The sequence below is a fragment of the Rhipicephalus microplus genome, chromosome X (genome assembly GCF_043290135.1).
Source record: "Rhipicephalus microplus isolate Deutch F79 chromosome X, USDA_Rmic, whole genome shotgun sequence".
Classification (NCBI taxonomy): Eukaryota; Metazoa; Arthropoda; class Arachnida; order Ixodida; family Ixodidae; genus Rhipicephalus; species Rhipicephalus microplus.
The window spans coordinates 20337520-20353072 of NC_134710.1; the positions used below are offsets into that span (position 1 = coordinate 20337520).

The 15553-nt window shown below is 44.9% G+C and overlaps 1 pseudogene; it reads right to left on the reverse strand.

The window, feature by feature from the left end:
• Positions 1-3307: 3307 nt before the first annotated feature.
• LOC119175701 (tubulin beta-4B chain pseudogene) lies at positions 3308-9098 on the reverse strand (annotated as a pseudogene).
• Between the last annotated feature and the right edge of the window lie 6455 nt (positions 9099-15553).

Below are 15553 nucleotides of genomic sequence, written 5' to 3' on the forward strand. Positions count from 1 at the left end.
ATAGTAAACGTATTTCACTACTGAGATACAAATACAGTTTCGAAATGTATCTCGGTACAATAATACAGATACTCAAAAGTATCTCTGAAATACTATCGCGATACTGCCCAGCCCTGCTTCAAAGTATTCAAAATGAAAAAAAAAACATGTTGCTCCGCACGTATTCCCCTTTTGAAGGCCCTTTCGCTGCAGTGTAGTGGTGCTACACCGTGAACACACCTATCCAATAAAAATCCGCACTGCTGCGAAGCCCCACTTAAAGGCCTAAGGAGACAGGGTAAGCAAAAATATTGAAAAAAAAAAAATCGTTTTTGTCTTTTTTGTGCAACTTGAAATCTGCAGCCTTTGCTGAACCAGAATCAGTCATTTGTTTGTTCCAGCACGACATATTTTTTTTTTGTCTAAAAATCACATCTCGAAACCTTTGCAGCAGCCTGCTTTATCGCCCCGCCACGGTGGTCTTGTGGCTAAGGTACTCGGCTGCTGACCCGCAGGTCGCGGGATCAAATCCCGGCTGTGGCGGCTGCATTTCCGATGGAGGCGGAAATGTTGTAGGCCCGTGTGCTCAGATTTGGGTGCACGTTAAACAACCCCAGGTGGTCAAAATTTCCGGAGCCCTCCACTACGGCGTCTCTCATAATCAAACGGTGGTTTTGGGACGTTAAACCCCACAAATCAATCAATCAAATCAGCCTGCTTTATCCCCTTTAGGTAGGCTTCACTTGAGTGCACACATGGGCAGCTAAAAACGTGCGGAAATGAAGGGCACTAATGTTTTTATGCAGGCTTAATAATCCAACGAAATTATGCCATACAACTTTGCCTTGCATTGTCTTGAGATGTGCCTGCCTGCTGAATTCTTTCGTGAGCCGCTTTGCAGCGGCCGCCATCAATCGCTGAACGTCGTACCATATTTTCGTCATCGCCCATGTCCGTTGTTCTGTGGGGGCCCTTAGCACAAACTTCACACGGTAGAAAAGCATGGGCGCACTTGAGAGCACAAATTAACTTAGCACACATGGGCACACAACAAGCTGAGCAGTTGTGGTACACCATGTGGCAACACTAATGCTCGGTGTCGAAATATCACATGGCGCATGCGCATTATTGTGCCCTCAAGTGTGCTGTAATTCCGATAGGTCACTCTACTCAGACTTTCAAAACTTTAGCGCGTTTTTGTTATCAGTGGCGAGATAGCGCGACAGTCTCGCGTTATATAAGGCCCCTTGAGATCAAGGGGCTTTAGCGTTCGATGAGGTCCCTAGATGAAACAAGTTTCCAAGGTATCGTCACTCATTGTTCCCGACGCCGTACTCCTCATTGTCTCGCTTACCGCTCTTTTCTTTCGCTTCCGCGTATGTAATTGGTCCATTCCTTGCACGTGGTCTTGCAAATGGCTGGTGGTGTCATTTATCACAGGTTGTGTTGAGAAACGAGACGGTGGCGATGATGAGCCCGTGCCGAGGGCACAGCTTTTATTTGGGACGCAGGCGTAGTCGCCGCTGCAGCCAGGCCAGGAGCTCCGCCGTTCTGAATTGTCCTGTCTTGTCGCCTAGAAGGTCTCGGTTAATACCCACAAGGGGGATTGGCCACACCTGATAATGTACATTTTTGATACACCGCTTGGTAAAAAGAGAGAAAATAGATGAGAACAATTATAACGTTCCTTAAAAATTAAAAAGTAGGTCAGAAGGCCCAAAGAATTCGATAAACCAAAATATATAGAACAAATGAGCAAAAATGAAGAAGGGGGACAAAGAATTGGATTTATCTGGTGGTACCACTAGCAGCGTATCCTTCCAGTTGCCTGAATGAATTTATGTAGCACTGACAGAATAGCACTGCGGCCCGCACCCAGCTGACTGGCTTCAAACGATAAAAGGGTGGATGTATTAACTGCCAATCCAAGCATACCAATAGGTCTCTCAAGAATTATTCGGCGCAGTGAGGCGAAACGGCAGCATGTGAGAAGAAAGTGCTTCATTGTTTCCGGTTCATTGCAAACTGCACGTTGGTTATAGTTAATGGAAATCCTGATTTGTGAAGATAATTTGACCAAGGAACTCTACAGCGAAAGCTTGTGAGGGTCACCTCACATTTACCGGAAAGGCATTTTTCGGTGTTCCATGTGAATTGAAAGTGCCGAAATTCTTCAGATTGTAGGAGCGATCTTTAGTTTTTTTTTAAAGATTACGAGGCGTTTGAATCGTTCGGCAGTAATAAAAGAAAATTGTGGAGTTACTAGCACCGCCAGGAAATTTATGTACGCCAAAGAGAGCGAGCCAGCAGTTTTAATTAGCATGCCCGGGAATCCCAAAAAACCTAACTTCTGATAGGCTACGCGGTACGAGAGACCAAAATATCCCGAAAAGAGGAGACTGATTTGCGGACGTTAAATGTGTAGAAACAGACAAAGCATCCGAAATAATAGCTTTTGATTGCTGAGAACTTAGTTTTCGAAAAGCCATTGTACTATAGCCAGGAATTCTGCGAGATAAATTGGCGCGCAGTCAGGCAATCGAAGCGCAAAATACCAATTAAGCTGATGAGAAAAAATATCCACTTTAGCCTTCTGAAGATTTTGCGTTGCATCCGTCGAAATTACCACGTAAGTAGGAAAATGACTGAGATGGTCTTGAGGGAAGTCCTCCAGAACATGTTTTGGAAGCAATTTGTTTGGAAAGATGTCATCGAAAACTAAGTCAACTGGCATCGAGCAGAGGATTTGGAGAGTTAAATGCTGGAGGAAAACGTGAAGATACGATAACAGAGACTCGACGAAAATGACTTGGGGTATTTGATAACGACGCCACGGGCGCCTAAAGAAAGAATCTGAAGAATCTGGAGATTTGATGAAAACTGTCTGTGAAGGGGAGAGGGGCACATCGTAAAGTTTTAAAAATGTTTGAACGGTAAGTGGTCGAAATCTTGCATCAAGCGGAATGATTAGAGCTTCCAAATAAAGCACGCTATTCGCGACACACCTAGGTAGCCCGAGACACAGCCGCAGAGCTTGCCTTTCCAGCAATATAAGAGGTCTTAATTTGTACTCAGCACTTCCGAAAAACAGAACGCAACTAAAATCCAGAATTTCATACGTAAAGTTTGTGTATTATAAGTAACGTATCCCTGCGCATCCCTGAATTCGTATGCAAAACCGGTGTAGCAATCCTAAGGCGCTTTCTGCTTTACGGGTGTTCGATTCTATTTGTCGCTGCTAAATGAAGTTGTCCACGTAAGTAATGCCTAGATATTTTAGTGCCGTTCCTTGTGGAATTGGATCATTTTGATAATGCAGCGCCAGAAATACGGGAATGGATAAAGGAAATACAAGCAGAGAATATTTGCTAATATTAAGCGAAAGACAGCCCGCCAAGCCATACCTCAAGCTCACTCAAATATTACTGTAAGATTTGATACAAACTATTGATATCTCGGGATGACGAGAAAAAAGCAATATCATCGGCGTAGACGTAAAGAGGAACATTTTTATGAAGTGAAATCGATGATAATAAGATATCAAGTAAAAGAGGTGACAGAACTGATCCTTGCGGAACACCTCTTGTTTACTTATATGAGGCAGAAGTAATTCCCTCGTGGCAACAAAAGAACTGTCCCTCAAAAAGATAATTCCTGAACCCAAGATATAATGTACTTGGGCACATCACAGTCCGCTAATCTATAAACCAATGTACTGTGTTCAACACTATCTTAGGCTTTTGCAATATTTAACGTGACTAATGCAGAAAGCTCACCAGATACTTTTGCAAGGTGAATTCGGCTTTCCTAATCAACATGAGCCGCCCATATAGAGCACCCCTGTCTAAATCCTACTTGCCTTGGCGAAAAGATATACCCTGACGAGCGATGAATTCACTGAGCCTTCTAAGAAGAATTTTTTCACTTTTTTCATTTTAACTAAGTTTGAACAACGGTTTTCAAACACTTTCCTACCGCCTTCCTTCAATACTAAATAAATATAAATTAAGTGAAGACAACATATATCATATTTCCAAAAAGAGAATGCTTCAACTAATTTTATAAACATCAATGTTTGTTGTTTATGATTGTGTCTGTTGAGAATGTTTGTTTCATACATTTTTGCTTCTTCTCGAATCGCTTTGCTTTATGTATTTCTATTTTACTATTGTGACAAGTAAGAATGCTTGTTAATGTTTGCTGCTGCTGTTATTCTGGGAGGTGGGACTAGTCAAGCTGCCTACATGCAGCTTTTATCCCACCATCCTTGTTGTTTAAACATGTTTTGATATATGTGGCAATAAAGTTCACTTCACTTCACTTCACTTCAAGTAAGCGAAATTGGCCGAATGTTATCCAGGACATATCCGAGTCTTTGATTTTTTCACAGCAACACAACTTTAGCAGTTTTCCATGCGTTTGGAATCCATGTGTGCTGTAAGTAACAGTTGACAATATTCAAAAGCTCATCAGGATAGGAATTAACATCAATTTAATCATAGAGTTTGCAATATGATCCGGACCGGGAGCCACTTGATTTACAGTTAGTATGACATCTGCCAGTTCCGCCATAGTGACTTCCCGAAAGTCTGAGGTTGAGCTTGATTTACAGTTAGTATGACATCTGCCAGTTCCGCCATAGTGACTTCCCGAAAGTCTGAGGTTGAGCTTTTGAATGTGATAGGTCTCACGCATGAGGAAGCGAAACGCGCTTCAAGTCCTTTCGCTATGTCCTCTAACAAATCGGTTGCCTCTTTTGGAGACAGCACTACTGAGTGCGAATACGCTGGTACCTGTGTCGATTTTTTTGTTCCGTAAAAATCTGTAGAGGGCAGATCTCTTATCAGGTGTCGATAAATGCGAATGTAGGTCAGATATGTGTTTATCTTTAGCTATAGTGACTGTACGCTTAAACAGTGCTGTGTAGAATTAATAGTCAACCCAATTTTTCGGAGTATGGTTGTGGCGTAAACGTTTCCAAGCAGCTTTACGTCGCCTATACGCAAGCGTACAATCTTCATTCCACCAAGCCGAACTTGACGGTGTGCCGCCATACTTAACAAAAAACTCTGCCGGCTGAACAGAGTCATTTAGACACACTACTACTGATGCATCTCGTTGCTGTCTGACACGTCCTCTCAATGACAAAAACGCAGAATTTAAAACAGTTTTATAAATGTTATAGTTGATGAACCGTTGTTGCCAGATACCAGAGGTGAGGCATGGTAGCATTATTTTATAGGTAATCGGTACATGATCACTACTCGTCCCGTTATCAAACGTTTCCGACGATGAAATTATAAACTGGTCACACGAAAAAGTTAGGTCTAATGTTGATGAGCTTATCCCGCGTAGAAAGGTAACTTGTCCCGAGTTATGACAACGAAATTTATTATCCTGCAACCAATTCGACGATCGTTTGCCACAGCCATCTGTTTTTAACTCCAAGAAGTGTGATGCGAGTTAAAATCCCCTGCCAATAAAATTGCATTTGAAAAAGAATTCTTGATCCCACCATCTAGGTAATATGTGCGTCTTACTCCATTCAGCAAGTACGCATTGATCACTGTAATCCCGAAGGAGTCAGGTAACAAATAATCTATTCCTAACAGTTCGCAATCCAGACAAATGTGTTCAAAAGTTACAGTAGCATGATACATTTTTGAAGATATGAGGGCTAATAATCCACCTCGTCTACCTGGCCGATCCAGTCTAAAAGTTCGAAAATTATTCAGAGTAAATTTTTGGTTTACCGAAAGCCAAGACTCTTGAAGTAAAATTATATTAGGATTTGCTTGCTGTATGAGATACTGAGGATCTGTGTAAGCGGAAGATACGGAGCGGCAATTCCACTGGAGAACTCTTACATGCGCTGTGGTGGACTTAATATAGTTCACTCAACCGCAGAATGCAAAACGTCCTGCTCGTTGATGCTATAAGTAGTACCTTTTTTAGGTTTCGACATTGGCGAACTGGTTGGAGACAATGGATCACTGCGTCGTTTATGAATGATGCTACCAAGCCTCATGTCACCAAATGACCCAGTGGGCCCCGCAGAGGTCGGCGACTGAAAGCTGACGAGCTTTTCTGGGGGAACATCTTCTTGACACGGATTGATTTGTTCATTGTCGAGGTGCCCAGCTTCTCCCTGAAATGTGACAGTGTGAGCAGCGAAGGACGGAATAAGGCTGTTTAACCTGTCGGCGAGCACCTCGGTCAGACCTTCAGCAAAGGTGTTGAAAAGTCGTTCCATTATCATCGGCATAGCTTTATCTATCGCTGCTGACACTGCAGAAGCGACCGTCGCTTCAATGGACCCACACTGGTGTGACGTAGCAGCGGCGTACCCCACTTCGCGCTCTTTAATGAAGGATATTGCCTCAGACTGAGAACAATGGCGTTTCTCCACAATATCCAGAATTTGTGTTTTACGTTCGCGAGCAGGGCAGCTATTGTCCGTGGCTATGTTGTGAAAGCTCCATCACATAGGCAACACCTGCAGTTGTCTACCTGGCTATCTGATGCAGCATGTGCCCCACCGCATTTCGCACATTTCAATGAGGACCTGCAAGCGTTAGCGCCATGTCCAAATCGCCAGCATTTACGACACTGCAGTGGGAGAGGTGTCAATGCCTCAACACGGAATAGACAAGGCCACTCCTTCGGCTAAGAGGGACTTATGACCGGCAAAGGTAACGATGACGCTTTCAGTAGGGAATCGCGTATGATGCACCTACAGGTCAGGTGTTTCTGTAGACACATACCACGCCAGGCGGAGAGACCATCTTTAAGAATGCTTCAGGACTAAAGTTAGTAGGAATACCGCCAACAAAAGCAAGTTGAGGGGGATAAAAGTGCGAACAGCAATGAATGCAAATCTTAAGCACAGAATATTTGAAGACCTGCACAGTTAGCCAGTCATGCCGAAGCGCCTCACCTCCGAGATGTCCAGAAAATGCCCGGTTATGTTGCAAAGCTCTTCTTGAAACACTTCCATTTCAATGGCTCCACCATCAGTGGGCACAAGCGTGACAGGCCAACTGCTTACACCGTTCATGAGGAAACACTGCAGTGGTACCGATTCAGTAGGGCGACTGGACGACCAGGGCGAGTCCTGGCCGGGATCGGAGACCGGCATTGATGACTCCTACAGCAGATAAATTTTACAGCAGATAAAAAACCAACGGTGACAAGTGTGGCCAATCCCATCTCACAGGATGAGCAATCGAAAACCTTCAGCCGAACGGCAGCTACTCGTCTTCAAGCTGAGAATATTTATTTAAAGCAGAACATGAATGAGAAAAAAAAACTTGAAAGAAAGGAAGAAAGGTGAGGGGGTTTGAGACCAATGGATGAAAAAAAAAACAATGCTGCCTAAGCATCGGCATCAGCCTCTGGTTCATCCTCGAACTCTCCCTCCTCATCTGCGGTTGACTCCTGGTACTGCTGGTACTCTGAGACCAGGCCATCCATGTTGGACTCTGCCTCCGTGAACTCCATTTCGTCCATGCCCTCGCCCGTGTACCAATGGAGGAAAGCCTTTCGGCGGAACATGGCTGTGAATTGTTGAGAGATTCGCTTGAAGATCTCATGGATGGCACTGCTGTTTCCGATGAACGTGGAGGACATCTTGAGCCCGCGAGGAGGAATGTCGCACACGGCCGTCTTGACGTTGTCCGGGATCCACTCGACGAAGTAGGGGGAGTTCTTGTTCTGAATATTGAGCATCTGCTCGTCCACCTCTCGCATGCTCATGCGACCTCGGAAAATGGCCGCCGCCGTGAAGAAGCGTCCGCGTTTCGGGTCGCATGCGACCATCATGTTCTTGGCGTCGAACATTTGTTCGGTCAGCTCCGGTACTGTCAGGGCACGGTACTGCTCAGAGCCCCGGGCGGTGAGTGGGGCGAAGCCGGGCATGAAGAAGTGCAGACGGGGAAATGGGACCATGTTGACTGCCAGCTTGCGCAGGTCAGCATTCAGCTGGCCTGGGAACCTAAGGCAAGCTGTGACGCCGGACATGGTTGCAGACACGAGATGGTTGAGGTCTCCATACGTGGGCGTGGTGAGCTTCAACGTGCGGAAGCAGATTTCATACAAAGCCTCATTGTCAATGCAGAAAGTCTCGTCCGCGTTCTGGATGAGCTGGTGAACGGACAGGGTCGCATTGTACGGCTCGACGACGGTGTCCGACACCTTGGGTGAGGGGACCACTGAGAAAGTGTTGATCATTCTGTCCGGGTAATCTTCGCGTATCTTGGAGATTAGCAAAGTGCCCATGCCTGAGCCGGTGCCTCCGCCGAGCGAGTGGGCAAGTTGAAATCCCTGAAAACAGTCGCAACCTTCCACCTCCTTGCGGACAACGTCCAGCACGGAGTCCACGAGCTCGGCACCTTCTGTGTAGTGGCCCTTCGCCCAGTTGTTGCCAGCACCACTCTGGCCAAAAACGAAGTTGTCTGGCCTGAAAAGCTGTCCAAAAGGACCGGACCGCACGGAGTCCATGACACCGGGCTCAAGGTCAACCAGGATGGTGCGTGGGACGTATTTGCCACCAGTAGCCTCGTTGTAGTAGACATTAATTCGCTCGAGCTGCAGGTCCGAGTCACCACGGTAGCTGCCAGTGGGGTCAATGCCATGCTCGTCTGCGATGACTTCCCAGAACTTAGCTCCCATCTGGTTGCCGCACTGGCCCGCCTGGATACTAACAACTTCACGCATGCTCTCGACTCAAAAATGTGCGGAGTCCGACAAGGAATTGCAAATGTCCGGCTACCGTCCAACGTCTCGATTTTAATTTCTCGTGGCTCACGAGCCACGCGGCGTTCTTCATCTTTAGTGCGACAGCTGGCCAATACTGGCGCACATATCGCTGCCGCCGGATTCTCACCGTGACCAAAGACGAAATCGTAGCCAGGACATAAACTGAAGCGCAGGAGCGTTTCAGTTGGCACCATGTCAGTCGAGATTGTTTCGCGGTGCTCGTTCAATGCAATATCCGAGTTTTTCCAACAATGCTGGGTTTTCTTAAAACAACAGGAAATGGTTTCGCTCTCTTCGACTTACCTTGTGCTATCCGAAATAAAGAACGCCGTGAGGTGGGCAAGGTTCCTTTTGGCGTTGCATAAATCAGTTGCCAGGCTTTGGGGTGGTTGTTGCCAGACTGCCGCTAAATTTGGTTTAAAATTTTCTTCTGGAGTTGTGGCTTTTCCGTAAGAGTTTGGTGCCATCCGCGGTGCATTTCGCGAGTGCATGAGCGACGCTGGCCGTTTTAATTAACGGAATGAACCGAGCCTAGCAGAGTCGAGCGTGGCGCTGCCGTGCAATTAGGAGGCCAATTAAATTAACGGAATGAACCACACATTACAGAATTCGTTTTAATTAACGGAATGAACCAAGCCTAGCAGAAGTCGAACGTGGCGCTGCCGTGCAATTAGGAGGCCAATTTAATTAACGAAATGAACCGCGCCTAGCAGAAATCGAATTCGGTTTATTTACGGAATAAACCGCGCGTTACAGAAGTCGAGCGCAGCGCCGCGTTCGACTTCTGCTAGGCGCGGTTCTTTCTGTTAATTAAAACGGCCTCTTAATTGCACGGCAGCGCCACGCTCGACTACTGCTAGGCACGGTTGATTCCGTTAATTAAAACGGCCAGCGTCGCTCGTTCGCGAAATGCATTGCGGATGGCACGAAATTCTCACAAAAGAAGCCACAACTACAGAAAAAAAATTTTGCAGTCAAATTTAGCGGCAGTCTGGCAGCACTGACTCTCTCAGTCTGGCAACCATTTATGCAACGCCGAAAGGAACCTTGTCGTGAGGTGTAGCTATGAAACATATCACGCGAGCGCTGTCGTGCAACTCCGTCGACGCGCATCTGCGAAGAGAGATTATTTGTAGGTTTTTATTGAAACGCCCGGAGCGCGTTTAGTTCATGTCAGTTGTTACAAATACTTGTGCGTATGCACGTATACAGAGCAGCTGGAGCGTGTAATCAATGCACCTTCAGGAAGATTCCACACTTGGCCATTTAACCAGCATTAATAAGGGTATAGCGCACCACGACAAGGACACAAAAAGAGAGACGCACACACATACAGCGCTGTGTGTGTGTGTGCGTATCTTTTTGTGTCCTTGTCGTGGTGCGCTACACCCTTATAAATTATGAACCCCAAGCAACTAGCCCGGCAACGTGTCTTAGCACTTTACCAGAACGCGGCATAAATGAGCCGAAACGCGCTGCTTCAGGACACTTCACCAGTAGAACTCTCACTTTTCAGGAAGATGCGCGCATCGCTCCAGAATCAGCTGGCATCACGATTGTCAAAACAGGGATATTAACAACAAGAAGAACAAAAAAAAACTGTCACCACAGTGCTGTAGTCAAGCATTAGTACTAGTCTGGCCGTGGTTTTTCCTTGCGTGGGCGCAAGCCGGCTCTAATCGCTCGTCACAACGTCACGCCCTGTGGTCAGTGACAGGATCCAGCAAGAAGCGCGTCCACGGTGTCACAGCGCGAACTACGATGTACAACAGGCACACAACACCTAGCCACAGAACACCTACCAGTGACCCAGCCACAGAACACTTATACACTAGTCATTAGTAGTGTATAGGTGTTCTGTGGCAAACTGTAGGTGTTCTGTGCTACCATTGATCTAGCCATGGCTAGTGGTGTAAAATATAGAACTTCACAACGTTGCCAGTTGAGTAACGCACATCGCGTTTGCTCTTGTGTTGTACTATTTATTATCATAAAGGTAAGCGTTTATTCTATGACTCATTTCGTTCAATTTTGTTTCATTTTCATCTATTCATGGTAGCAACTGAACCCAAACCTTCGCTTTTTGATGAAAGTTTGGAACCTTCTATAGGTAGCGCTCCAGGGACATAGGCGAGTAGGAAAGGGAAAGGCGTCACTACCTTGGAAACTTGTTTCATGTAAGGACCCTTCAACGCACACCAATCAATTCCACAGCCTTTACTGTACCCGACGGACGCTCATGCCTGGTGCAAATTCATCAAAGAACAGTTCAGTGGTGAACCATACGTTCACAAATAACACCTTCCGGCATCTATTCTTGAGGAGCCAATTCATGAGCAACTTGTTAATCCTGAATTACTTGCAAAATTCCTCCATTGGGAAATGCAAAACCCCAGCGATTCATTCAACAATGTGTGGGAGCATGCTAAAAAAAAAAACGTATTTCTCGGACACCTCACACTGAAAATATGCAGTCTTAACACTGCAATCACATTTAGTGATGACAATATAGCTCGTGTGAATGTGCTGAATTCGTTTAAAATTTCGCCAGGTTGCTACGCAGTGCAGGGCCTACGCGCACTTGACCTAAGTCGACAGTACTTCGCTGACAGGGCTGTGAAGCAGGCAACAAAGGAGGCCCACCAAGCCAGACGCCTCAACTCAAAAAGAAAAAGTGAGTATATGGCTGGTGCCTGTTAAATGGGTACTGACACAAAGTTTTGGGGACGAGATAGCCTGCGGGGTCAATTCTCGTGAACATTAGTATATCATCTGCAAGATATCAACAACGAATATAGCTTGGAAGGTATTTTAAATTAATTTTGAAGTTTGCGTGAGCGACCGACTGCATAGCGCTACAGACACCAACGGAGGCGATCCCGACGGGACCCCCTACTTCCCTCACGTCACCACGCTGCGGTCAACGAAACAAGTTATGACGACGTCATAACCGCCATTTTTTTGCCGCGTTAGTTCCCGAAGTCTATATTTCTCGGCGGCTGGTTGCAAATGCATGGCCTTAGCGCACGCTTAGAAAGTTTTGCATCAGGCGACATTCCAGTTCCATTTCCTATTCGAAAGTAATTCTTGATGCGGACCGTACAGAAAAGCGTCACAGTTCTGTCTGCTGACGTGATCAAGAGTTGCACACGCTAGGTGGCGACAGTTGCACCCAGTTTTGGGAACCCTCTCAAACCGAAACTGAACAATAATGAGGAGCCTGTAATTATCTGTCGCGTGCTGCAACAAACGATGTGTCGTGTCACGACTAGCAGCCCTACAGCAACGCATTGCAGCAGAAAAACGCGAGGCCGAAGGTCTTAGGCCAGTGCCCCTTTAAAAAATGTCCTTCGATTGGCGGTTATTTTGTGGTACTTTTGAAACAAGCATATTTGCCACTTTAAACGTGATTATCTGAAACCATGCTTTTATGCACTTTCGTAGCTTTTCTCAGCAACCACTGTATATAGAAACGTAGATTTCAGCTAGTGTATGGAAGCAATTATTTTTGTGTGAGGAAGTACGTTTTTCTTATCAAAACATCTAATACCTATCAATGCATGATAATTAAGTACCTTAAGTAAAAGAACTACAAAAAATTAGCATTACAAGTTTCAGGAATAAGTCTGCTTCAGTGAGAAGAAAAATGGCTTATGAGCACAATGATAGAAAAATAATTACTGTAACTTTTATGGTTATGGAGAAAAAGGTACATAAAGTTGGCCTAAAATACATGGCTGGTATGACTTACCAAATTCCCTTAATGCACATATTGCGCCCTCACATCGATACATCATTATTAAACAATATTAAAAAGCTTGTTATACTAGCTTTTAATTTATTAAAATATATACAGGTTATCAATTGCATTCTATCAAGAGTTAAATCCTACGACATTTCAAAGTTATTTCCACATCCCTTCGAACCAAAAAGAATGAGCAGCTTAGTTGAGTCATGACAAATATGCTCAATCTTATTCATAATATGTTTGAAATCATTCTACCAAATTACTGCCGTTGGATTCACTGCAAACCTAAAATACATAAACTATTAGCACAAGTCTCGTATAGTGGGAGCACGTTGTGCCCAGGCCAATGCTCACAATGCAGGCGATTAGGCAGGGTGTAATGCGCAGTAAAACAATGTTACAAGACACATTCAAGGGACCTGGAAAACATCTTTTGTAACATAGGTTTCTAAAAACAAAAAAATTCTAAAAAGCTGAGAAGTGCGACAAGATCATGTCGTCATACCTCAACATCAAATCTTTGTTGTCACAGATACTTACAGCAAGATCACCGGGCTAGTGCCTTTGTAGACAATTTCAACATCGTCTCAAGGAAACATGGCAATAACTCGGGAAACCTACAATAACACTGGCAAACAAAATGACCAGAAAAGCGTACGCTTTGCCGGAAATCTAAGTGTGATAATCTGCTGCATTGTCAATGTGGAAGCAAAGTGATTATAAAAGCACAATTACCGAAATCTTGGTGAAATTTGTATTTGCCACCATGCAAGGAATGTAAACTGCAGCATGTACCACTGCATGCTAAAATGCTGACCACATTGCATAGGTTAACCTCACTTGTTCCTTTTCTAATGGTTGAATGTATTCTTAAGACCCAAAAACGTCTTCAACTTCTCCCGTAACCGTGGCCTTTGTATTCCATACTACTTTCATGGTAAACATAGGTAAACCAACCAGTTTTCAAGTGTCCCTTATGATGAGCTTGCATTGTGGTTGTATATGCATTCTCTCCATCCACATACCTGCTAAGTTCAAGGATTCTGAATCTAGGAGATGTCTTCATCGGGAGGAAGGAGGGGTTGATCTGAATTATTTGCCCCTATTTTTTTCGGTATAAAGAAACAACAAAAACTCGAGAACAAACAAACAAAAACATCACGAAAAACAAGAGGATGTGGCAGGTCTCAGTTGTAAGCGCCAACATTGGCGTTGCGGTCTTATTGCGACTTCGAGCGGCCGAACACACGAGGGTAGGGTTTCCCACTGAGGTGAGAGTCTCAAAGGATCAACACAAATAGCAAAATCTAATTTCGTCTAAACAACTCGCGTATAGTGCGTCTTCCTGGGACACACGTGAACAGACAACAAACGAGACGGCGCAGCTGGCTGCTGCAAAAGCGTGTGTCGCAGCATTGCTCATTACAAAATTTTTTTTTTCATAGGAACGCCAAAACCTGTCTGGCCTTTTGTTCTTTTTACTGCCTTTAATCTACTGCTGCATTTGCAACGTGCCCTCGGAGCTCGTACATCGCTATCGCGTCGCCGCGACCACGGTCTTGTGCGTGGCGTTTGCGGCAAATGATAGTTCCCCCGTGTGTTTGGCTGTAAACGTGCCCTTAAATCTAAGTCGTTTTATACCATCTACGATCGCATTTGCCGTGGTTCTGCCCGCATAGTTTGTGGAAAGCAGCGATACTTTGACAGGTCGAGCGTTGGACGCGCGCACACCTCCGGGGGTTCTGCAAGTTACGTCATCGCCATACATGATAGTATCAAGAACGACCACGCTTTTGCCCGCAGCAGTTCTGGCAACGACAATACTTACACTGTAGAACACAGTGCGTGTGCTGGTCGCATGCCTTCTCCCAAAGCTTCCAGTGTGCTACTCACGGCCTTCGTTCGAAAGTTTCCATACTAAAGTTCGTATCACCCGCTGCAATTAGCAAATGTGTTTGGAACATCCGAATTTAGGCCCGATAGACATAGTGAAATTTGGCTGGGGAATTTCACGAATTCGTATCTGCCGCGGTTTGGCATCACTGAGATTCTGCTGTATGTTTAGATAAACGCCTCTTAAATTCATCTGTAATAAATTGAGGTGGGTTCGCAAAAAAACCTGGAGCGCTTTGAGCTGCTTTATTGTCAATAAGGCCAGATCACGCACAAAAATTTCAATTTTCGGGAGATTTTCACGACAACGCTACAAACGGAAGAAACGGTCAAAATCCAGGAGTGTCTTGGAAAATCCGGGAGACTTGGCAGGTATGAATCTTGCATGTAGCATGTGTGTATTCATAAAAATAATATATGCGGATAAAAAAAGGTGCTCCTACGATATAAACATGGCCGTTTTACACAACTTGCCACAGCTACACGACAGTCAAAAACCAACATGGCTGGCAATTATATGACTGGGCGTGAGAACAATGAACTGATGCGGGTTGCTCGACTGACTTCTTCGCTGCAGAAATGTGACGAAGGCAGCTATTTCGTGTAGTCACCACCTTGGTCCCCACAACCCGATCAACATCCGCGATACAGGCAACAATGACAACAGAGCACAAATTAAACATGGCCGACGTCGAGCCGCTCTAGTTGAAAGTAGCTTTTTTTTAGAAACTTTTGCGTGTGCTATTATGACATCAAACCAGTAATAAGTTGATTTAGGAAGCAATAAAATATTTACAAATTATATAAGTTATGTATACATAAGTTAACACCCATCTCCCTAGAAGTCCCTTGTGTCAAGACTACTCATTCGGCCCGAAATCAAATGCAAATGTGTTCCAGGAACTCATTCGACAGAAAATGTCGTTTTCATCAAATGGCATTAGTTTCTGCATGTGATAGCAAACAAATGACAATACAAATGAATGACATTCGCTGTAAATGACATTAGATTTGCCATGTGACAAGGGTATAAGACTGTCCCATGCAAGACCCTTTTGATAGCTTTCTGTACATTTGGTGTTAGGATCCAGTCGACTTTTCTATAAGGCTTTAGGACATGTACATTTGGTGTTAGGATCCAGTCGACTCTTCTGTGAGGCTTTAGGACATCTCCTC